Source organism: Ziziphus jujuba, chromosome 6 (genome assembly GCF_031755915.1).
Source record: "Ziziphus jujuba cultivar Dongzao chromosome 6, ASM3175591v1".
Taxonomy (NCBI): domain Eukaryota; kingdom Viridiplantae; phylum Streptophyta; class Magnoliopsida; order Rosales; family Rhamnaceae; genus Ziziphus; species Ziziphus jujuba.
Genome location: NC_083384.1, coordinates 963,709 through 988,893, shown reverse-complemented (window position 1 = coordinate 988,893; position 25,185 = coordinate 963,709). Strand labels below are relative to the sequence as shown.

Genomic DNA, 25,185 nt, shown 5'->3' with positions numbered 1-25,185 from the left:
CCACGTCTTTTTGCTACGACTTCCTTTTTGTTTTTTTTATTCCATTCTCCCACCAACTAGTAATTACAATTAATTTTATTTAGGATTTTAGTCTGTATACCCCCCCAAAAAAAGATTGAATTGTACTTCATTGTATTTCACGCTCCAAATTTTTGATGATTCAATCAACCTTTATTGGGCGAAAGAGAGGATATCTTGATCGGGTAAGAGAAGGAGGAAATACCACATGACCAAATATATCTAACAAGTTGCACTATACGTCAATCCACGATATATCTTCCTCTCCGGCGTTTCGAAAATGAACTTTGGGAACACCAATAGGCATTGAATGAAATAAAAATTTATTACTATAGCTCACTTTAATGTGAAAGTGTAACAACATATTTATTGTCTTAATAATATTATTCTTTATCCTATTCTATCCATAGATCAAATAAGTTTATAAAAAAAAAAGACAAAATTACTAAAGGAAAATTCTTTCAAATAGGTCCTTTGAATGATGAAAAAAAATATATATAAATGCAGTCACTCATATAGAAGGTATCAACCTCTTACCATTGCGTACTGGTACTTATCCGGTGTAGAATAGATTTGCTTCCTTTTTTTCCAACAAACAAAATTGTTCCATTATTACTAAAAGAATAGAACAAATAGTAATCCTTTCCCCGATATAATCCACTCAAAAGGGAAGATCTATAGTACAGTTTTTTTCTAGTGCAATAAAGTTACATAGTGTTTATTTTTCGCTGATAGAGGGGTATTTCCATGGGTTTACCTTGGTATCATGTTCATACCATCGTATTCAATGATCTCGGTCGTTTGCTTACTGTCCATATAATGCATACATCTCTGGTTGCTGGTTGGGTCGGTTTGATGGCTCTATAAGAATTAGTGGTTTTTGATCCCTCCAACCCTATTCTGGATCCAATGTGAAGACAAGAGATGCTTGTTATACCCTTCATGCCTCATTTAGGAATAACCAGCTCATGGGGCGGTTGCTGTTCTTTGGCTTATGCTTTTTGGCAGCTATCTGGCACTGGGTGTATTGCAATCCAAAAATATTTTTTGATGAACGTACAAGAAAACCTTCTTTGGATTTGCCCAAAATCTTTGGAATTCATTTATTTCTTGCAAGGCTGGCTTGCTTTCGTTTTGGTGCATTTCATGTAACAGGCTTGTATAGTCCGAGAATATGGGTATCCGATCCTTATGGACTAACCGAATGGGTACAATCTGTAAATCCGGCGTGGGGTGTGGAAGGTTTTAATCCTTTTGTTCCGAGATGAATAGCCTCTCATCATATTACAGTAGGGACCTTTGGCACATTGGCGGGTCTATTCCATCTTAGTGTTTGTCCGCCTCAATGTCTATACAAAGGATTACGTATGGGAAATATTGAAACCGTCCTATCTAGTAGTATCGCTGCTGTCTTTTTTACAGCTTTGTGGTTGCTGGAACTATGTTGTATGGTTTGGCCACTACCCCGATTGAATTATTTGGTCCCACTCGTTAACAATGGGATCACATGATGTGATTTCGCCCGAACCTACACAACCAACAACCTGCTTGGTTGCTGACCCGAGGCCAATCACTAGGGCTCAAACTAAGAGATTTAAGGTCAAATTTAATACCTTTATCCAGGAGGCAATTTATTCTCAAGAGGGCTTGTCCATACTCAAATATCCAAGACCTATCTTAAGCATACAAGTGGTGGAAGCCGAGACGGACCCGGATAGCGGTTCTGGTGCAATTATGGTGGCCGGGAAGCATGAAATGGTTCCAACTCTTTATGGATTCAATACATATGAGAGGATATGATCCAGCTTCAAAGGCATTTAAAAAGGGGTTGTACGGACAACTTCAAATTTGTTTTTACTTTTTGTTTTAGGAAACTTCCATTACTTTTTAGTTTCTATTTATTTATTTGCTGGAAAAATAAGTTTAGGAAAGTTCTTACTTTATTGTTTTCATTGTAAATTAATTATTTCCTAATCCAAAATAAATGAATTAATTAATTAGAATGTAGATTTTGGAAAGTAGGAAATTCGGCCACTTTAGGAAAGGTTATTTTATGGCCGGTTTTCCTTATGTCTTCTAGGGTTTATTGTGTGACTTTTCCAGCCTATTTAAAGGCTTGTTTTATCAATAATAATCAGTACATTATTCATACAGAAAATTATTTGTGAGATTGAATTCTCTTTGTTCTTTTGAACACCTAAAAGACCATTAGCGAATGAGTGTTTTAGGTTTGACTTATCAATAGGATTTCCATCACTTATTGTGGCATCTTCATTATATACCAAGGTTTCTAATCACAGGTTGGTTAGGGGTCAAGGTGACCATTAGAACTTGAACATAATTATATTCGGGCTAATATAATATGGGTTTAGGAGCAGATCGTCCTATGTTCGTATCATCAAGGATACTTTCAACAAGAAATATATCGAGGAGTTGGTGCTGGGCTAGCTAAAAATCAAAGTTCATCTGAAGCTTGGTCTAAAATTCCTGAAAAAATTAGCTTTTTATGATTACATTAGTAATAATCCAGCAAAAGGGGGATTATTTAGAGCGGGCTCAATGGACAATCGGGATGGAATTGCTGTTGGGTGGTTAGGACACCCTACTTTTAGAGATGAAGAGGGTCATGAACTTTTTGTACATCGTATGCCTACTTTTTTTGAAACAGTTCCGGTTGTTTTGGTAGATGGAGATTGAATTGTTGGAGCTGATGTTTCTTTTAGAAAGGCAAAATCAAAATACAGTGTTAAACAAGTAGGTGTAACCATTGAGTTCTATAGCAGAAAACTCAATGGAGTCAGTTATAGTGATCCTGCTACTGTGAGAAAATATGCTAAACGTTATAAATTGGGTGAAATTTTTGAATTAGATCGTGCTACTTTGAAATCTGACGGTGTTTTTCATAGCAGTCTGAGGGGTTGGTTTACTTTTGGACATGCTTTATTTGCTTTGCTCTTTTTCTTCAGACACATTTGGCATGGTGCTAAAACCTTGTTCAGAGATGTTTTTGCTGGTATTGACCCCGATTGGATGCTCAAATAGAATTTGGAGCATTCCAAAAACTTAGAGATCCAACTACAAGAAGACAAGTAATCTGATAGAATATTGTTTTGTTATTTTTCATTTTTAGTTTTATGAGTAGGGTACCAAATAAATCTTGATTTGAATCAGTACCTTTTCTTTGACTCTTGCTCTTTCTTTATCTGGGAGATGATCCCAAATAAACAGGTATGGAAGCTATAATTGTATGTAAACCACGATCAAATCTGTGGAAGCATTGGTTTATACATTCCTCTTAGTCTCGACTTTAGGAATAATTTTCTTTGCTATCTTTTTTCAAGAACCACCTAAAGTTCCAACTAAAAAGGTGAAGCAATTTTTCATTATCTCAATAGAAAGTAATGAGCCTCCCAATATTGAGAGGCTCATTACCTCAACTAGTCTCTGTGCTTCTCGAATGGATCTCTTAGTTGTTCAGAGGGTTAGCTAAAAGTAGTATATAAGGCGTGCCCAGTAAGACTTATAAGTAAACCCAATATAAAGATGGCATAGGGTTGATGTTTCCATTATTATATAGTTTCAAGACCACAATGGGTCTATGGTAAGATCATTTATTTACAACGGAATGGTATACAAAGTCAACAGATCTTAATGAATATAAAATACGATTTATTGCTACACAAACTGTTAAGAGTAGTTTTAGATCTGGTCCAAGACGAACTGCTATAGGGAGTTTATTGAAACCATTGAATTCAAAACAGGGTAAAGTAGCTCCTGGGTGGGGAACTACTCCTTTGATGGGTATCACAATGGCCCTTTTTTGGTGTTCCTATCTATTATTGATTTATAATTCTTCCATTTTACTGGACGAAATTGGAATGAATTAGATTCACAAGAACTAGTAACTTGCTTTTCAATATAAAGTGAAGCATTTAGGTCTCTGATTTTTATCCCATTCTATTTTAGTAGTTCAATTGTGAAATTTCTTTGTTTTTGTAGTTTTGGAATATGAATGGGCGACTTGTTATATTTAATCCTATTGATAGTACAGAGAATGCATCTATCATCTTGATAAAGATGGTTTTACTTGGTCGAATATTCATTCTAGTATCTGAAGCATGGAATATAGGAAATAGATTCCAAAGTATTATTAGCACTATGAATATTAGCACTAATATTTAGACAACATGTCCGGACTTCCTTTTTTTTTATAAGAAAAAAGAGAGTTAGATTTAGAAGTTATAAGTCGAAATATTTTTTTTTTAAAATTCCTATTTACGCTTCCCTTTCACGCTCATGTCACGTTGAGGTACTGCAGGAGAACAAACTGCAAAATCCGATCTAATTTATTGTAATTGATTAGTTAACATGTTGGTTAACTGTATTCTGAAACACAAAAAAAAATCATTGGCTTATCAAATTATCTATCGAGCCATGAAAAAGATTCAACAAAAGATATGGTTATCAAGGGCATCCTGAAAATGTCCGAGGTCAAAATATGGTTTTCAAATTAATTTCCCAATTAATGGATGCTGCCAAAGGGAGCGGCGATGCTATACTCAAAAAGGAAGAGACTCATAGAATGGCAGAGGTAAATAGAGCTTTTGCACATTTTCATTAATCCATGAACAGGATCTATATAGACACATAGACCCATGGATCCATACATCTCAATCGAAAAAGAATCAATAGAAAAACAAAGAATCAGAATTGATCGATATATTTCTCGAAACAAACGAAAAGGAAATGAGAGATGAAACATAAATCATGGATCAACTATGCCCTCTCGGGGACTTTTTTAAGAATAAGAAAGAGGAATCTCATGTAAATACCATGGAATAAGGTTTGATCCTATTCATGGGGATTCCGTAAAAATTCCATTTTAAAAAGTTTGAAACAATTGGGATTTTTTGGAGATTGGATGCAATTACTAATTCATGATCTGGCATGTACAGAATGAAAACCTCATTCTCGATTCTATGAGAATTTTTATGAAAGCCTTTCGTTTGCTTCTCTGTGATGGAAGTTTTATTTTCCCAGAATGTATCCTAATTTTTGGCCTAATTCTTCTTCTGATGATCGATTTAACCTCTGATAAAAAAGATATACCTTGGTTAGTAATGAGCATAATGGCCCTATTGTTCCGATGGAGAAAAGAACCTATGATTAACTTTTTGGGAAATTTCTAAACAAACAGTTTCAACGAAATCTTTCAATTTCTTATTTTACTATGTTCAACTTTATGTATTCCTCTATCCGTAGCATACATTGAATGTACAGAAATGGCTATGACAGAGTTTCTATTATTCGTATTAATAGCTACTCTAGGAGGAATGTTTTTATGCGATGCTAACGATTTAGTAACTATCTTTGTAGCTCTAAAATGTTTCAGTTTATGCTTCTACCTATTATTTGGATATACCAAGAAAGATGTATAGTCTCATGAGGCTACTACGAAATATTTACTCCTGGGTGGGGCAAGCTTTTCTATTCTGGTTCATGGTTTCTCTTGGCTATATGGTTCATCTGAGGGAGAGATCCAGCTTTAAGAAATAGTGAATGAAGTTATCAATACATAAATCTATAACTCCCTAGGATTTTCAATTTCACTTACATTCACCTTCATAGGAATTGGTTTCAAGCTTTTCTCAGCCCCTTCTCATCAATGGACTCCTAACATATACGAAGGAGTGCGGTTCGTTCAATAAATTCCTACCTCTCTATCTATCCCTGTGATGTTTGGATTTTTCAAAACTCCATGGACATGCAGAAGAGAAATGCTATCCCCACTCGGACCAAGACATAACTTTTACTTATTCAAATAACAATTAAGGTGAAGTAGGGTTAGGAACAATGAATCTCTTTATCATAAAGAGATTCATTTTGCAAGTTCGTTATTATGGGTAGTTCCTACAAAGGATCAGACTAATGATGTATACAATACTTGAATTCTTGATGTAGATGCTACGTAGTTGGTTCTCATCCTTCAAAGACTACGAGTGTAATAGGAGCATCCGTCGACAAAATGATCACCCTAAGATGAGTTCTTCTTTCTTTTATCACTTAGGAGCCGTGTGAGATGAAAGTCTCATGGAAGATTTTAAATGAGAGAAAGAAGTGAGGAATCCTTTTTTTGACTCTGGCTCTCGCACTCCAGTTGTGGCTTTTCTTTTTGTTAGTTCGAAAATAGCTGGTTCAGCTTCAACCATTCGAAATTTCGATATTCCTTTTTATTTCTCATCAAACGAATGACATCTTCTTCTAGAAATCCTAGCTATTCTTAGCATGATATTGGGGAATCTCATTGCTATTACTCAAACAAGCATGAAACATATGCTTGCGTATTGGTCCATAGGTCAAATTGGATATGTAATTATTGTTGGGGTGAGAAGGTTATGACCAAGAGCAAGCTAGCTTGAAGTGTTAGCAACAAGCAAGCTTTTGGTGATGCTCTTGGGAATGGTTGTGTGTGAGTTGTGTTTTTAGGTTTTGGTTATGGTGTTTTCTGGTTTTTAGGGTTCCTAAAGTGTTCTAAGGTGTTGAAGAAGAGATAAGAAGAAGAGGAACACGTTGGCTTTTGAAAATAAGGCTTGGATGTGTAGCCATTTCATTCATTTTACAATATAAACTTGAAATTACAACTAGTTCACACATGCCAAGCATGTGAGCTTACAAAATGAGTAAAGTATTTGAAATTTAAAAAGTAAAATGGTCAACACCTAACTTTTCATACACAAAAGAGTCAAAAACCAGCTGCAACATGTCTACTCCAAATATAGTAAAAAGTGGCACATGGTTTGAACTAAGTTCCTATTGTTTAACTAGTTTGGGTAAACAACCAAACTAGCTTCACCTACTTAGTTCCCCTTTGTATCTGCTTATGAAACTTGGTTTGAAGCATCCTTGGTCATCAATAAATATTGTTCCAAGAGCTAGGAAAGTTCTGGAACCGGATCATGCGCCAAACAGCTCCAAAGCTGACCCATACTCTGCATACTGGGCCCATCAGATATAGCAATCTGTTTGGAATAGAAAATGGACTTTCCCATGTCATTTGGACCTGAAATTTGAAACATAGTCTTCTATATATGTCTGTAGACATCCCTCAAAATTTCAGCCCAAACATCCATTTGCAACCTGAGATATAAGATAAATAGTGGAACTATGTTGCTGGAAATTATGAATCCAGCACCATAGGCATTTCAAGCATAACATTCCTACTCTTTTGTGCATAATTTTGCCTATACTTTTGCATACATAAATTAGGCACAAAACATTATCAAAATATACCTTGCATCAATTAACAATATACAAAAAAATATAAACTCATAAAAGGAAAGGATTTGATACCAAGGTGTGCATGCTAGCCGATGACATGCACCATCAAGTGGCAAAATTGCCACACTTCAACACTCCTCCTTGGCAATTTTGTATGAGACGTTGAGAAGTCCTCTCAATATCTCAAATCTCTTCTTTCCCAATGGCTTGGTGAAGATATCCGCCAAGTTCTCCTCGAAAGTCACATACTCCAACTTCACTTCACCACTTGCTTCAAATTCCCTTAAGGAATGATACTTGACCGGTATATGCTTGGTCCTCCCATGTTGGACTGGATTTTGTGCAATTGCTATTGCTGAAGTATTGTCACACAATATTACCATGGCTTCCTCTTGCTTCAAGCTCAAGTCCTCCAATAATTTCCTAAGCCAAACACCTTGATTAGCACAACTTGAGCAAGCAATATACTCGGCTTTCGCGGTGCTTTGTGCAACGGTTTGTTGCTTCTTGGAATTCCATGAGCCTGATGTGCTCTTGCTATCATCCAAAGAACCAGCCCAATCACTATCACTATAACCAAGCAAAGCTTCATTCATGCCATCCTTGTACCATATACCAAAATCACTAGTACCTTTCAAATACCTTAGGATTCTTTTTGCACAACTAAGATGATTTTGTGATGGACTATGCATAAATCTAGACAAAACAGCCACACTAAACATGATATCCGGTCTAGTAGAGCATACATATAAAAGGCTACCAATTAAACTTCTATAGATGGAAGGATTTACTTTTGGAGAATCATCATCCTTCACCAACTTAGTGCCTTCATTCATAGGTGTGGCAACGCTATTACAATCTTCCATGTCAAACTTCTTGAGCAACTCTTTCACATAGCTTTCTTGAGATATGAAGATGCCCTTGGATGATTGGACAACTTCAATTCCAAGAAAGTATTTCATCTCTCCAAGGCTAGACATCTCAAAGTTCAATTCTAGCTCACTTTTGAAATTGCTCACTTCTTTCTCATTACCACCGGTCACTAGGAGGTCATCAACATAAAGAGACACCAACACCATGCAACCATGAGTCCTAATATACAATGTAGGCTCATTAGGACTCCTCCTAAATCCATGCTTTGTCAAAAAACCATCTATCTTGGCATACCATGCCCTAGGAGCTTGTTTAAGGCCATACAAGGCCTTGTGTAGCTTGTATACCTTCTCTTCACTTCCTTTCTTCACAAAACCTTCGGGTTGCATAACATAGACCTCTTCCTTCAATATTCCATTCAAGAAGGCTGACTTCACATCAAGGTGATATACTTTCCAAGACTTTTGTGCCGAAATTGCAAGGAGAAGTCTTATGGTTTCCATCCTTGCAACCGGTGCAAAAGTCTCTCCATAATCCACACCGGCTTGTTGTGCATATTCTTTGACAACAAGCCTTGCCTTGTGCTTATTTATGGACCCATCTAGATTGTACTTGGTCCTAAAGATCCACTTCACCCCAATAGCATTATTTCCCTTCGGTTTTGTTACCAAGCTCCAAGTGTCATTCTTGTTTATCACATCAATTTCATCTTGCATGGCTTGTCTCCACTTTTTTCTTGCTATAGCCTCATGGACATTGATTGGATCACTCAATGCCACATTACACCTTTCATAAATCTCATTAAGAGGTCTTGTGCCTCTCACACCATCACCAATCTCCAAATTAGCCTCTATGGAGATTTCTAGCTCATTCTCATTATATTCATCATCATGGGCAGCACCTTCATGATTTCCTTGTTCCTCATCGTTATCATGAGCTTCAAGGCGATTGTCTTCATCCATACTAGCCAACTCCTCCTTACTACAAACCCATTTAGCTTCCTCATCAACTTTCACATCTCTACTTATCACAAGTTTCTTGGTTTCCAAGTTGTACACTCTATATCCCTTGGTCACATCACTATAGCCAACCAAAACACCAACTTGTGATCTTTCATCAAGCTTTCCTCTCTTCTCTTGTGGTACTAGGATGTAACAAATGCTTCCAAATACCCTTAGATGATCAAGAGAAGGCTTATATCCAAACCAAAGCTCAAATGGGGTTTTACTCCTCAAAGACTTTGAGTAAAGCCTATTTTGGATGTAGATGGATGTATTAACTCCTTCGGCCCAAAACTTCTTTGACAAGCCACTTTCAAACAACAAACATCTAGCCATCTCCATGATGGTACGGTTCTTCCTTTCACATACACCATTTTGTTGTGGTGTGTATGGTGTAGTGAATTGATGAACTATACCATGATCCTTACAAAGTTGTTTGAAAGCCTCACTTGTGTATTCTCCACCATTGTCCGTCCTTAACACCTTTATAGTGCAACCGGATTGATTTTGCACTAACTTCATAAATTCTACAAACTTCTCCAAAGCTTGTGATTTTCTTTCAAGGAAATACACCCAACACATTCTTGAGTAATCATCAATGAATGTTATGAAATACTTGCTGCCATTTAAGGATGGAACATTCATAGGACCACAAATATCCGAATGTATAAGTCCTAGCTTCTCCTTTGATCTCCAAGATCAAGATTGAAATGCTAGCCTAGTATGCTTTCCTTTTTGACACGCTTCACACACATGTTCTTGCTTCTCCACCAATGGCATGTCTCTAACTGATACGAACCTAGGACGACCTGCTCCTAAACCCGTATTATATTAGCCCGGATCTTTAATTAAGTTCAAGTTCTAATGGAATGGACCTCAACCCCTAACCAACCTGTGGTTAGAAACCTTGGTATAATGTAGACGCCACAATAGGGGATGGAAAACCTATTGATAAGTCAAGCTAAAACAACCAATTCTCTAATGGTGTTTTAGGTGTTCTTAAAGAACAAAGAGATAATTAATCTCACAAGTATTTTCTTAATCAAATCAAAGTTTTAAAGTTATATTATTAATGAAAAATAAGCCTTTAAATAGGCTTTGAAAGAAACAAAATAAACCCTAAAAACCCTAGGAAAAACCGGCCACTCAATGAAGAATTCTACCTTGGCCGAAACTTTCCTTTTCCTAATCTAATTTGGATTAATTAATTCCTTTATTTTGAATTAGGAATTAATTAATTTATAAAGAAAATAATAAAATAATAACTTTCCTAATCTTATTTGTCCAGAAAATAAATAAATAGAAACTAAAAATAATGGTAGTTTCCTAAAACAAAAAGTAGAATAAAATTAGGAAACTAAAATACTAGCTTTTTGACTACATTGACTTTGACCAATTCTTTGACCCAAGTGAGCTCCAAATCAGCTTCAATATGCTTTGTAGGATGCCAAATAAGCTTATTGTGAATTTCCTCACGTTGCCCTTGCTTGGAAGTAAGAGAAAAGGCTAATACAGTAAAATACAGTAAAGCCCGCGAAGAATACAGCAAATCCGGCCTTTCCTTCTCCTTGTGCGCAAACCTCCTTGTTGGTCGGCTTTGAAGCTGCTTTGGCTGGTTTCTATGACTCATCCTCCATATAAATTAAACCCATAAATATGGGGTTCCAATTCATACAACCCGGCCTCTTTATTGTTACCAAAAACGTCACCCGACCCCGTTTTGGCTTCTATTGCTTGTATGAGTAAAACATGCCTTTGTTCTTTAGATATGGCCAACCCCTCTTGACTATGACTTATTCATTGTATGAAGACAGCAGGATTGTCCTTGAACTTCTTGGCTTGGGCCCTAGTGATCGGCCCCACCTTCATTTGTAATGGGTCAGCACCCCAGCGAGTTGTTGGTCGAGCTGTCTCGAGTGGATTCGCATCATTCCCCTCCTCTTGGAAAGGATTTGTCCTCAAATCGAAATCATCACCTGCAGCAAAAGGAGATAAATCAGCAACATTAAATGCAGCACTCATGTTATACTCACCCGATAAATCAAGCTTGTAGGCATTCTTGTTATTCGGTTCCAAAACTTGAAAAAGTCCATCCATAGGCGGCATGAGCTTTGACTTTCTTTGTTTAGGAAACCTTTTCTTTCGTAAGTGCAACCAAACCAATTCTCCTGGGTCAAACACTATTACAACAAAATCTAGAAATACATGCTCATTATGGTAAACATTACACTTTTTAAAGTTAGCAAACAATATTTCCTAAATTTTCAAATTGCCACTAAGTAAAGCTCTCAACAATGCAGATAAAGTTCTATGCAATAAAGGCATCTTTAAATAAGTGTCCTTAAAATTCATGGTCAGCAATGATTTCTTATTCATAATTACTTTATTAACATCACCAAAGCTAAGATAAAAATTTATATTTTTCCTTTCTTGTCTTCCTTTTCCTTTCTCACTCACGGCGATCTCACCTTCCTCACTCTCGGCTTTTGCATCAAATATTTCACTCTTGGTTTTATTAAAATCTTTCCACACAACCTGAGTATTAGAAGACTTACCTTGGATAGCAAGCTCACCTTTTCCCTCTTGATTGGATGGTAGTCCACTTGGAATTTCATTTGGGAAGACATCTCCAAATTCCTTCAAAAGAGAAATCATTGAACTTGGCAATTCAAGTTCTTCAAAGTTAGTTTGATCATTAAAATAATTTTCTTTATAAATCATGACCAGCAAAGGTTTCTTACACTCAATAACCTTATTAATATCCCCTAAACTCAAATAAAAGTTGCTACTTGACCTTTCTTTTCTTTCTTTTTCTTTTTCCCCCTTGGATTGGTGCAAACCTTCGAATTTCCCTTCCTTCTCCAAGCTCTCGGGTTTGCCACTCTCTTTCCCCTCTCTTTTGATTTTTCCTTGATCTTTCCACTCAATATGAGTCTTAAAAACCTTACCTTGATCAACAACCTCATTCTTACCTTCTTGAAAGGATGGTGAAGCCGTTGGTGCCATACTTGCTTTTTCCTTAAGCTTTTCGGCTTCTCTCCTTTGTTGCATTTGTAATTGGTCTTTGTAAACCTCTTTAGGAGATAATGGTTCCAGCTTGACCTTCTTCCCTTTAAACCTGAAAACAATACTATTTTCTCGACCAAAATGAGTAGCATCTTTATCAAATTGCCATGGCCTACCTAATAGTATATGTCCAGCAATCATGGGTACAATATCACATAAAACTACATCCTCATATCTACCTATATTAAATTTTACTTTGGCTTGTTTATTCACTTTTATTTCACCACCATCATTAAGCCATTGTAATCTATAAGGTTCTAGATGTTTAATAGTTATTAAGCCTAATTTATCAACTACAATGTTACTAATTACATTTGTACAACTTCCACTGTCAATAATCATACTACAAATCTTACCTTGAATTTCACATCGGGTGTGGAAGATGTTCTCTCTTTGAATTTCATCCTCATCTTTGTATGCAGCAAGTACTCTCCTAGAAAGCAAGTTTAATTCAGCATTGGATGCTTGCAAGGTTTCGGGTTCATCCCTCAAGTCCTCCTCCTCTTGCTTGGCTTCATCCTCACTTTCTTCACTTTTCGATTCTAGCTCGTCATTGCCCTTTAACACCATGATTCCTCTATTCGGACATTGGCTATCAATGTGTCCTCCTCCCGGGCACTTAAAACACACAACATCATGAGTTCTAGAAGGTTTAGGATCTAATTTTATCTCACCTCTAAGTGCTTGGACAGATTTGGTTCTAGTCTCCTTCCTTGGCCAATTTGAGCTTTCTTCTTTTACTTTCAGCTTTGGCTTGCTCTCATAGATGGGATTGTTCCTCCAGCCACTTGAATTGGACCTTCCACTGTTGGAAACAACTCCAAACCATGATCTTACACCCCTCCTCTTGAATTGATGCTCTAATTTAATAGCCACATGCAGCAGCTCCTCCAATTCAACATATTGTAAAACCTAAGTTTATCGATGAAAAGTAGATCTAATTATGTTAGTGTCTATAATTGATTTCTTCTGTGTAATACTAATCGATAGGACCTCATTGGTAAGTGCTACAAGATCTCGTGCATTGCAACCCATGGTTATGGACCCGAATCCATTAGTATGGAACATTTTCTTTCCCAAGTGAACTCCCTTAGTATATGAAATAGTGAAAAAGTGCTTTCGTTGTTGTGGAATAAGAAGCCTTCGTATCTTAATGTATGTATTTAATTTATTCAGAGCTATTATAGTGGGATTCACTTTTTGGGGAATATAAATAGAAGCAATAATAAGAATATTTCTTATGGAACATCTTTCACAATCCCGAGAGAGATCTTACACTAATAGACTAAGGGATAAGTAATTGGACTCATTCATATCCAGATCATGAATGTTTGGAATCCATATTATGTAAGGAGACATCGCTTTTGCTAATTTAAGTTGAAAGGTGATACAAAATCGGTCCATTTTAGGCATCATATCCATAGTTAGCGCATTCATCATAGCTAGAAGCTCCAGCTCCATAGCAAGGTCACGGTTACTATCATCAATATCGTCACTATCATCAATAAGAAAACCCTTTCTATCCAATAACTTGTTCAGAAATGCTGTAATGAAAGGAACATAGGAGTTTGTTGCTAGGTATTCGACCAAATAGGATCATCTAGTTCCTATAGAACCTATCACTAAAATACTCCTAGAGAGGGATAGGGCTAAGTGGAGTGAAAAATGTTTTCCATGAGATGGGAAATGAAAATTATTAGCTCCACAGGAGGTTTGTGAATAAGTGATTGTCTGATAATGAGCAAGGAATATCCATATTTCGGCTAAACAGGATGTATTGAACTCATAACTCATTAGATAATTTTTATGAATGTCAACTAAGTATCATAAGTAAATTACTCCCGGTTGTTCAATCATTTGATAACCAGAGACATTCTTTGATAAACGATCACTATGAGTCAGACTCAATAGAATTTGATCAATGCTTTTTTCTATCGTTGAGGTGGAGAACTAAACCAAGAACTCTCTTTCTTTATCATTAATCAAATCACTGTTCGAGACCCAAGATTCTATTTTATCATCAATCCAATCATTGTTCACGTTTTTTCTTTTTCTTATCAATGAATAGATCTCTTTACTTGTATGACTTAGATGTCTCATATTACTCAAAACAGCGATTTGATTGATGGTATTTGGTATGATACTTATGAAATCGATGTTATCGATGAGATTGATGTTCAAATATTTCTTCTTAGAACGTATTTATTCCCATAAGCGGGACCAGCACCCTATAGCACATTGCCGCCAGAAGCATAACCTCGTATTTCTTCTAGAGAATCTCCTAATTGTTCTAGATCAACTAGAAAGAGATTCTTTAACCATAAAGAATTCAATTCAGATGTAGGATACCTATCCAGAAGTTTTTGCAACTCAATCATGTATGATGGAATCATCAAAGATTTGACCCTTTCGAACTTTGTCTGTAACTCACTATAGGCTAGATAAACAAAGAGAAGGTGTGTTCGAACGAGTTAACCAGCAACAAGAAAAAAGAAAAGGATTGAATAGAGGAACTCCTGAACATTTGGCAATCTCATATGTGTCGATATCAATGGTGACTCATTATTTTGATGAACCATTTCTTCGGACATAAAAAGATTATGTAAATCTCACTTATCAGATTCCATTGTGGAAGACACAGTTTTTTCTAAAGAATTCACCATGATATATCTAATCCACACATAATATTATGAAAAATGGATACAAATTTTTGGCTGCTACTTAGTATCAGCAAAAGGTCTGAAAAGGTATCTAAAAGTATCAAATTTAGATATTTGTATCCTATGTTTGGAATATATTCCATTTTAAGAGAGTTGAAAAAGCACTATCTTGTTGAAAGGTTCTATACATTTGCCCTTTCTCAAGGCATTTCTTGAGATAAAGACCCCATTTTTTCTTCTTTTCGGATGGTAAATATTTCTCAAAACATGAATTGTGAATCAAACCCATGGTTGAATTGCAATTGAGATACTGATGCAAGTTCTTCCCTTTTGAATAAGACAAATTCATATCTGAAAGATGTTGACAATAAGTTCTTTCAAAATTGACTATTTGTCCTTCTGTTTGAAGTGTTCCAAAAATGTCTGCAATTGAGTAAATAGCTCTATGAATGAATGGATCGGATCGAATTGGAAAATGGAAATATTTGTACAATTTATACTTTTCGTCGCCATTTTGTGGGAAATTGTTAGTTATGAATATGTTAGACACCTGTAACTCGAATGGTGAAATAGTATCTCTCTCCAAAAAAACATATTTTTTTTACCACTACCTAAAGAAAATATTTTGTTGCGAATGAACAAGATATTAAGGAATTGTCCGTACGTAAAATCATAATTATTGATACGGGCCTGTTCCACATAAAAAAAGGAATCCTTTGTTACAATAGAAGTAGAAGTGATGTGCATTATTCAAGAATCGAAGTCGATTTGCTTTATAAAAAGAAGATATCAATGAATTTCTATGAAATGGTTTCATGGGATTCAGACAATTGTCTTGATCATGGGATATCATTAAGAAATAGGAATTCATGTTATCAAAATATTTCCTGCAATTATTTCTAGTATGAAATTAGACAATCATCCACTTTGGTATATTATTGAACAAAAATTGTGATACTGTTCCTCCATTGATCAAGAATTTCACTTTATGGGAAGTATCATGATCATCCAATAAGAAAGGTTTCCATTTTTTCAAATGAACGATTTGAAAACCTATTGATTCTAACAACTAATTGCAGAGTTGATCATTTGGACCTTTCAATTCATAAATGTGGATCTCAAACCTATGAATGGGGATATTCCCAAAACTCACAAAGAAAAAAGGAAGTGAGTTAGACAAAAGGAGAAGAAACTTTGATAAAAAAAGAAGTAACTTGGACAAAAAGAAAGGAAGTGACTTAGACAAATCTTTTTTGTTGATAACCTCAGACCAATCAATTGAATATTGATTATTACGTAATCGATTGAGCACTACTTAAAAATGAAAATGGCTATTATGCTCAGAAATGAAATGTTCCAAATGTTCCTGTAAATTCTTGCTCCCATTGGACCATTTGTATCTACATGCATTAGGATCCCGATTCATAGATCTCTCGGTTCGAGAAATAAAAATAAGAGGATCGAACCATTTCTTCTTACTCTTTTTCAAATTTGATAAATGTTGGTTGATCGTATATTTCATTATAGTTCTATGATTCAGAGTATCATTTCCTATTTGATCCTTTTGAATTCCAAATTCCAAGTTGCAATCGGATCTATTCATTAAAAAGAATCGATCCAATACATTTCTCAATAGATTTCTTATGTACCCATAGGTGCTATATTGGATTTGAATTAAATTTTGGATCAATCTATATTGATTGACTGCCTCCATTATGTTGTTGTTAGCAAATACCACTATTTTTGGTTTTGTATCTTCCAAATCATTCCCGCAGGAGGTCCGGACCCATTTTTTCTTATCATTCGACTGAAAGATTCATTTTCTTCATAAAAAATAGGAGGTATAACCAATAAAGATTTATTTTTCGATTCATCCCTGAAGTTGAATACCTCATTCAAGAATTGTTTTTGATCTCATATGTAGGAATCAATAGAAAAGGCAAATCCCTTATGATACACCAGATCTAGCTCGGTTATTGATAGAGTGAATAGATCTGCCATTTTTTGAACTTCTGATTCATAATCATGGTGTAACGTGTATCTCGCCTATTCTGGTCATGGAATAGATGAAATAAATAAAAAAATGGATTTCTTTTCAAGAATTAAATTTTATTGGAACTATTCAGTTCATCCTTCGGAACCATATCACATCTCGGATCTGATGAAATAGGATGAATTTAGATGGTATTTTGTAAATACGTAATTATCTTGAATATATTAACTATTTCTTTATTTTTTGATCACCTAGAAAGGACAAAAGAAACATCTTGTTCTTTCTTCAACAATTTCTAATCTTTGGTGGACCTTTCAGTAGGATTCGAACCCAAATGAAGCTCTGACCATCTATCAAAGAAAAAAGAACGAATGAAGCTTGTAGGATTCCTAAGAAATTCTTCGATTTCTTATGGAAGTAGATGATTATTCATCAACTTCTCACATTCCATGAATAGCCAGGACTTTGAGGGATATCTAGAAAGGCATTTAGGGAATCGGTCTGATTCTATCTCTGTTCATTCTGTTTGAAGAAAGGAAGGATCCCAAAGAATCGATCTTTCTTTTAGTTGTTGAATCTCTCTTTGATTGATTAGTGTGTGATATTTTGAATCCTCATTATTAATGAAATCGAAATGATCTCTAGATCGATCCGAAGATCCTTTCAATTGGCTAGAATCTGTTACTTGAACAAAACTAGATCTTGTAGAATCATATTGAATATTTAACGATACATTCCGTACCTTACTAAAAAATCGATCCTTCTTTACCAACCACACATTGTCTAACCAAATCCAATTCTCTCTCGATATGCTCCTTAAAAAATCCGATTCGTGTGGATTCTTCCCTAAACTACATAAGAGATCTTGGCGGAATTGTCACATATGAAATTGAGCACAATTTTGCAAAGAAATAGCCTACTTGTTTCTCGAGGATAGATGGGAAACATGCTCAATATCATTTGCCTAAATAGTTGACCCAGCTCCTTGCTGTTTGAAGAAACCCTCCACTTCAATTGGTATTTTTTCACGAAAAGCAAACATGAGATAACAAATCCAGTTTTTCACTAAGATTTAGAATAGCTGTCCTAAATTCAAGTTGATTATGTTTGGCCTCTTCCTCAGAGAAAGACGATCAAACAATTCCCAATCATGGTCCTTGTGGATTGGATCATCCATAGAATATACAAAAAGAAACTCCAGATATTTGATATCTTTCTCTTTGAATGAGATCTCAATTCCAGTGATGGATTCATTAGATATCTTACAACTAGAATCCCTTTTTTTCTGATCCAGTTCCTCCACCACCGCGAACCCTATATTCGGGCATGATACACTTTTTAGTTATTGGGAGAGCCTAATACTCTCTTTCGGATCTAGGAAATAGCTCTCAGAGATCTTTTTGCCTTTTGGAAGTTACAAGAGCAAAACAATCAACCTATTGATATTGGAAGACCCAAAACATTCTTGCAATGTATCATTTCTGGGTCCAATGAAATTCATAGGTATAGGAAGAAGGCCTATCAAATAGAGAATTTTTCTTTCGACCATCTTTCGAGTATTAATACAATATATAAGGATCAGTACTACAAATAATACTACACCCTTGATCATGAAATATCGATTCTTGTTGAACCCTAAAAATGTGAATTGTGTGAAATTAGGATACTCCAAATTTGGGAGTCCAAGAGTTTTATAAAATGTTCTTGATGGAAAAAAATGTGAATGAAAGATCTCACTGAATTGATTTGGGTCCATGAATCTAAGAAATAGTGAGAATTCATTATTTATCTCAATATCTCTCTTAATTCGAAAATCCGAGATTTCAGTCTCAGGATGTCCTTTCATTGAGTCCTCCTAAATTTAATTGATTTATCCTCAAGATTTCATTTGAATTGGAATTTGGTTATTCACCATGTACGAGGATCCTCGCTAAGCATCCATGGTTGAATGGTTAAAGCGCCCAACTCATGATTGCCAAATTCGTAGGTTTAATTCCTACTGGATGCACGCTAATGGGACCCTCCAATAAAATAAGTCTATTGGAATTGGCTTTGTATCAATGGAATCTCATCATCTATACATAACAAATTGGTGTGGTATATTCATATCATAACATATGAACAATAAGAACTAGCATTCTTATTAAGACTAGAACTCATAGGGAAGAAAATAGATTTATGGATGGAATCAAACATGCAGTATTTACAGACAAAAGTATTCAGTTATTGTTGAAAAATCCATACACTTCTAATGTCGAATCAAGATCAACTAGGACAAAAATAAAGCATTTGGTCGAACTGTTCTTTGGTGCCAAGGTAATAGCTATAAATAGTCATCGATGCCTGGGAAAGTGTAGAAGACTGGGACCTCTTATGGGACATACAATGCATAATGTACGATCATTATGCTTCAACCAGGTTATTCTATTCCACCTGTTAGAAAGAAAAAAACTTAAATCAAAATACTTAATAGCATGGCGATACATTTATACAAAACTTCTACCTCGAGCACATGCAAAGGAGCCGTAGACAGTCAAGTGAAATCTAATCCACGAAATAATTTGATCTATAGGTAGCATCGTTGTGGTAAAGGTCGTAATGCCAGAGGAATCATTACCGCAAGGCATAAAGGCGGAGGTTATAAGCGTCTATACCGTAAAATCAATTTTTGATGGAACAAAAAAGACATATATGGTATAATCGTAACTATAGAATATGATCCTAATTGAAATGCATACATTTGTCTCATACACTATGGGGATGGTGAGAAAAGATATATTTTACATCCCAGAGGGGCTATAATTGGAGATACATTATTTCTGGTACATAAGTTCCTATAAAAATGGGAAATGCCCTACCTTTAAGTGCGGTTTGAACTATTGATTTATGTAATTGGAAGTAACCAATCAGGTTTATGATGAAACCTATCCAATTTGAGTACCTCTATAGGATAGACCTCAACAGAAAATCGAAAAGTAACGGCAGCAAGTGATTGAGTTCAGTAGTTCCTCATATAAAATTATTGACTCTTAAGATATAGTAATATGGAGAGGACAAAAATTTTCAAGCACCGGCAAAACCAAAAGAGCCCTTTGTTTCAAAGAGATGAGGATGGGTTATTCACATTTCATTTGATAGTAGAGGCGAATTGAAAGCTAAGCAGTGGTAATTCTAACGATTCCCAGGGGGAAAAACTAGAGATGTCCCCTACGTTACCCATAATATGTGGAAGTATCAACGTAATTTCATAGAGTCATTCGGTCTGAATGTGACATGAAGAACATAAGCCAGATGAAGGTGTTGAAAAGGTGGTAATCTTGCCACCTTGTACAAACCAAAATCCACTAAGGTTTGCACCCTCTTTGTTTCTTTAAAAGAAATATTTTTTTGAATGACCTAATGCAATATTTATGTCTATGTTTTATGTTCCTTTTAATGTCTTTTAAATGCCTAAGTTTTATTGTATTTAGCTTATGAATTGTCTCTTTGTTGGGTATTGATTTTATTTTGTAAAATGGCTATGTGCTGGAAACAGTGTTTCCAACAACATGGGTCCTTTTTAGGGCTGGCATTCTCTGAGCTTTTAGAATGGAGGTTATGATTTTTGGATATGTTGTAATAGATATGTAAATGAAAAAAAAAAAGAATGACTCAAGAAGGCCTTGGGAAGCCCAATATATATAGGTTGCAAGTTGGCATAACTGCTGAGATTTCCAGCAGTTATGGTCCACTGGTTTGAGATGAATTGGAGGCCCTACCCAATTATTTTGACTTGGGCTTCTCCAGATTTCATCCCTGATATTTCAACATGCCACATGCCAAAATTCAAGCAATTTGGATGAAGATATCCCAACCTTCCATCTGGTCAAAGTAGAAGTACAGGATCAGGTGGAGACAGTTTTTTGAATTTCAAAATCTCACAAACTCTTGTCATAATTATGCACTCACATGTGAAGCTGGTGGTTGAACGGTTATGTATCATAATTTTGAGTGGGAAATGTGTAAATTTTGAATTTTAAAGACTTCGATTTGGTCCCACACACACCTCACATGTATGAGACAAGTTTTGTATCTATATATGCAACAAATGAACGAAAAGCAAAAATGATTTAGTGTGTTGTCTAGTTTTATGTGGCCTACTCTAACATCTTCTCTTCTTCTTCCTTCAAAACAAAAACCTAGGATGTAGAAGATCATAACATGAGTGATTCAGCAGATTTTGATTCCTATATATCCACTCATGTGGTACTTCATTATATGATATATATATAAGAATTATACGATATATATAAGATCATATGTATAGATATCATCATCTACATCCAAAAAGCCGTATGCTTTGGAAAAAGCTTGTACAGTTTGGGAAAGGGTTTTGATTGGTCAAAAAGAAGAATCTACTTCAACTGATATGCCCTTAGGCACGGCCATACATAACATAGAAATCACACTTGGAAAGGGTGGACAATTAGCTAGGGCAGCAGGTGCTGTAGTGAAACTGATTACAAAAGAGGGGAAATCGGCCACATTAAAATTACCTTATGGGGAGGTCTGTTTGATACCCAAAAATTGCTCACCAACAGCCAGCCTAGTGGGGAATGTTGGGGTGAACCATAAAAGTTTGGGTAGGTAAGCCCACAACCCCTTGGGGTTATCCTACACTTGGAAGAAGAAGTAGAAAAAGGAATAAATATAGTGATAATTTGATTCTTCATTGCCATAGTAAATAGAATTTTTTTCTTTATACTTACAAAAAAGAAAAAGAAAATAGGAGTAATTAATTGTGACACGTTCACTAAAAAAATACGCTTAACACAAAAGCAGAAAAAGAAATAATAGTCACTTAGTCCCGAGTGTCTACCATTATATCGAAAATGATCGGCCATACTATTGCTATCCATAATGGAAAGGAGCATTTGCCAATGTATATAATAGATCATATGGTAGGACATAAAATTGGGAGAATTTTCAGCTACTCTAAGTTTCCAAGGACATGCAAAAAATGATAATAGATCTCGTCGTTAATAATTTTTTAATAAATGCAAAAAGTGAATATAGATACTTATTGTTCATTAGTGAGAGGTAAACCTTATGAGAAAGAAGAAAAATTGGTTTCTTCTGCAGCAGAAAATGCTAATCACAATAGAGGTTTCACCAAAGCAAAGTTAAAAATTAGTAAAGCAGAAGTCAACGAAGGCATTATTGTGAAAAAATTAAAACCTCGAGCTCGGGGACAAGGTTATCCAATAAAAAGACCAACTTGTCATATAACTATTGTAATAAAATATACAGCTGTACATTATTATACAGACTATTTAAAGAACAAAATTATCTTTGAAGAATTTTAAAGTTAAATGATAAATACTTTTTATAATAAAAAATACAAATAAAATATGCCATATTATGCTTAAAAAAAATGGATGAATAAAAAAATGAAGTACATCGATATGCCATGTCATGATATGTATAGTAGCGGGGGATTATTGGAGAAAAAATAAATCCACTTGGTTTCAGACTTGGTGCAACCTAAGGTCATCATTCTCTTTGGTTTGCACAACCAAAAAATTATTTGGAGGATCAAAAAGAAGATCAAAAAATATGAAACGGTATCAAGAATTATGTACAAAAAAATATGAAAATATCTTCTAGTGTCGAGGGAATTTCATGTATAGAAATTAAAAAACAAATTGATTTGATTCAAGTCATAATCTATGTGGGATTCCCAAAGTTATTAATAGAACCTAGAAGAAGCAAAAATTACACATGACTGTACAAAAAGAACTTATTTGTGTGAACCGACAACTCAACATTTCTATTACAAGAATTGAAAACCCTTATGGAAACCCTAATATTCTTGAAGCTATTGAATTAATAAAAATAGAGTTTTATTTTGTAAATCAATAAAAAAAAGCTATTGAATTAACTGAACAGGCATGTACAAAAGGAATTCAATTACAAATTGCAGGGCTTATGAATGGAAAAGAAATTGCACGTGTCGAATGGATCAGAGAAGGAAAGGTTCCTCTACAAACCATTCAAGCTAAAACTCATTATTGTTCCTATACAGTTCAAACTATTTCTGGGGTATTAGGCATCAAAATTTAGATATTTATAGAAGAGGAATAATAGGCCTTTACTTGACTTATCTTTAGTTCTATTCTATCCATCCAATAATAGAACAAAAAAATGACAAATTCTTTCATTCTTTTTCTCCTAACTGAAAACAAAAATGAACAATTCTATAAGGTTGAATAAAAAATCGATTAATCATATGATATAATTGCTATGCTTAGTGTGTGACTCAATGGTTTTTTTAGGATTAGGAATCATAAAAAAAATAAATAAAAACAAGAAGTACCAGCCCATAGTATGAACTAATAACTATTATAGAACTAATATAAACATAGAACTAATATAGAACTAGTAACCAACTCATCGTTTTGCATTATCTTGATATAAAAAACCAATCGAGATATGATATATTGGTCATATCAATGTAGCAACTGAAATCTTTTTTGCATAAACAAACAACAAAAAAGAAAAAACTAATCCAAGTCTGAGTTGTAAAGAAAAAAAATATGCAGATAAATGGAAGGATGAGAGAAAGAGCGAAAAAAAACAAATATCAATGATATATGACTCCAATATGTAAGGTCTATGATTCATCTCATAATGAGGAATGTAATAAAGAATTAATACTGATTGGTCTATAATTATAAAAATATGTTCATAGAAAAAGAATTAAGAACCCCGAGCTAATAAGTACTGAGAGGATTGACTCGAGAACAAATCATATTTCGTTAGGGGCTCCAGACTTAACCATTAATCGAGAAGTGAGGGGAATGATAGAACCTACGAATACATAAGATTATATTGAAAATGAATCTTAATGATTCATTGGGTAGGATGGCGGAATGAGTAAATAGACTAATCCTACAACTGAATATTGAAAGAGTAAATTTCCACTCGTGAAAATTTTGATTTTATTGGATTTCTAAATTTTAACCAATCTAATATGATAATAAAAAGCAAAACAAAATAAAGATTCGTTATAACATTATAACAAAATGACTTTATCTATATTATTATCTCTAAATAAAAATTATCTATAAATCGGATCCATGTTTAGTTATATATCAAAAAAAAGATATACAAATTTCTAATAGATTAGATGAAATTTCAAACAATCTCATGAATCAATATATTTTTTCAGTATATTACTCATTAAATACATAAATATAAATACATAGATATTATTTTTTAATTGTTCCAATCGCGAGGAGCTGGATGAGAAGAAACTTTCATGTTCAATTCTGTTGTTGAGATGGAATTAATAAACAAAATATAACCCCAAAAGAACCAAATTCCATAAACATCATAGAGGAAGAATGAAAGGAATATCTTATCGAGGCAATCATATTTGCTTAGGTAGATATGCATTTCAAGCGCTTGAACCCGCTTGGATCACATCTCGACAAATTGAATAAGACCTATAGAAACCCATTGCAGACCTATATAAACAAATTGTCTGCCACAGTGGGAAAGTATGGGTGCATATATTTCCAGACAAACCAGCTACAAGAAGACCTATAGAAACATGTATGGGTTTGGGGAAAGGATCTCCTGAATATTGGGTAGCTGTCGTCAAACCCGGTAGAATACTTAATGAAATGAGCGGAGTAGCAGAAAATATAGCCGAAAGGGCTATTTCACCAGCAGCATAAAAAATGCCTATATGAATTCAATTTATTTTTTTGGAATAGGAACGTAGAACCAAAAGCAAAGGTTTTTTGGATGAAAAAGAAAAAAAAAAAAAAACAATTACAGGTTTCCTTTTTGGTTTTGAACAAACAATATTTCTTTTTTTTTTTAATTTTTTTTTACTTCATCCTTTATGTTAATTGAAAAAACAGATAAAAAAATGATTCAACCCCAAAGCCATTTGAATGTAGCGGATAACAACGGACCTCGAGAATTGATGTGTATTCGAATCATAGGAGCTAGTAATCGATGATGTGCTCATATTGGTGACGTTATTGTTGCTGTTATCAAGGAAGCAGTACCAAATACACCTCTAGAATGATCAGAAGTGATCAGAGCTGTAATTGTACGTACTTGGAAAGAGCTTAAACGTGAGAACTGTATGATCATACGATATGATGCAATGTTACGGTTGTTATTGATCAAGAAATAAATCCAAAAGGAACTCGAATTTTTTGCGTGATCACCTGAGAATTAAGATAGTAAAATTTCACTAAAATAGTTTCATTAGCACCCAAAGTATTATAAGAATAGACCA

General features: G+C 34.7%; 3 pseudogenes; 2 read left to right on the top strand and 1 right to left on the bottom strand.

Annotated features, from left to right (window-relative positions):
• The first annotated feature begins 4,955 nt into the window (after positions 1 to 4,955).
• Positions 4,956 to 6,417, top strand: LOC125419604 (NAD(P)H-quinone oxidoreductase subunit 2 A, chloroplastic-like; annotated as a pseudogene).
• Positions 6,418 to 17,184: 10,767 nt separating this feature from the next.
• On the bottom strand, positions 17,185 to 18,671 carry LOC132804204 (protein Ycf2-like; annotated as a pseudogene).
• Positions 18,672 to 19,363: 692 nt separating this feature from the next.
• LOC125419359 (large ribosomal subunit protein uL2cz/uL2cy-like) lies at positions 19,364 to 21,519 on the top strand (annotated as a pseudogene).
• Positions 21,520 to 25,185: the final 3,666 nt, after the last annotated feature.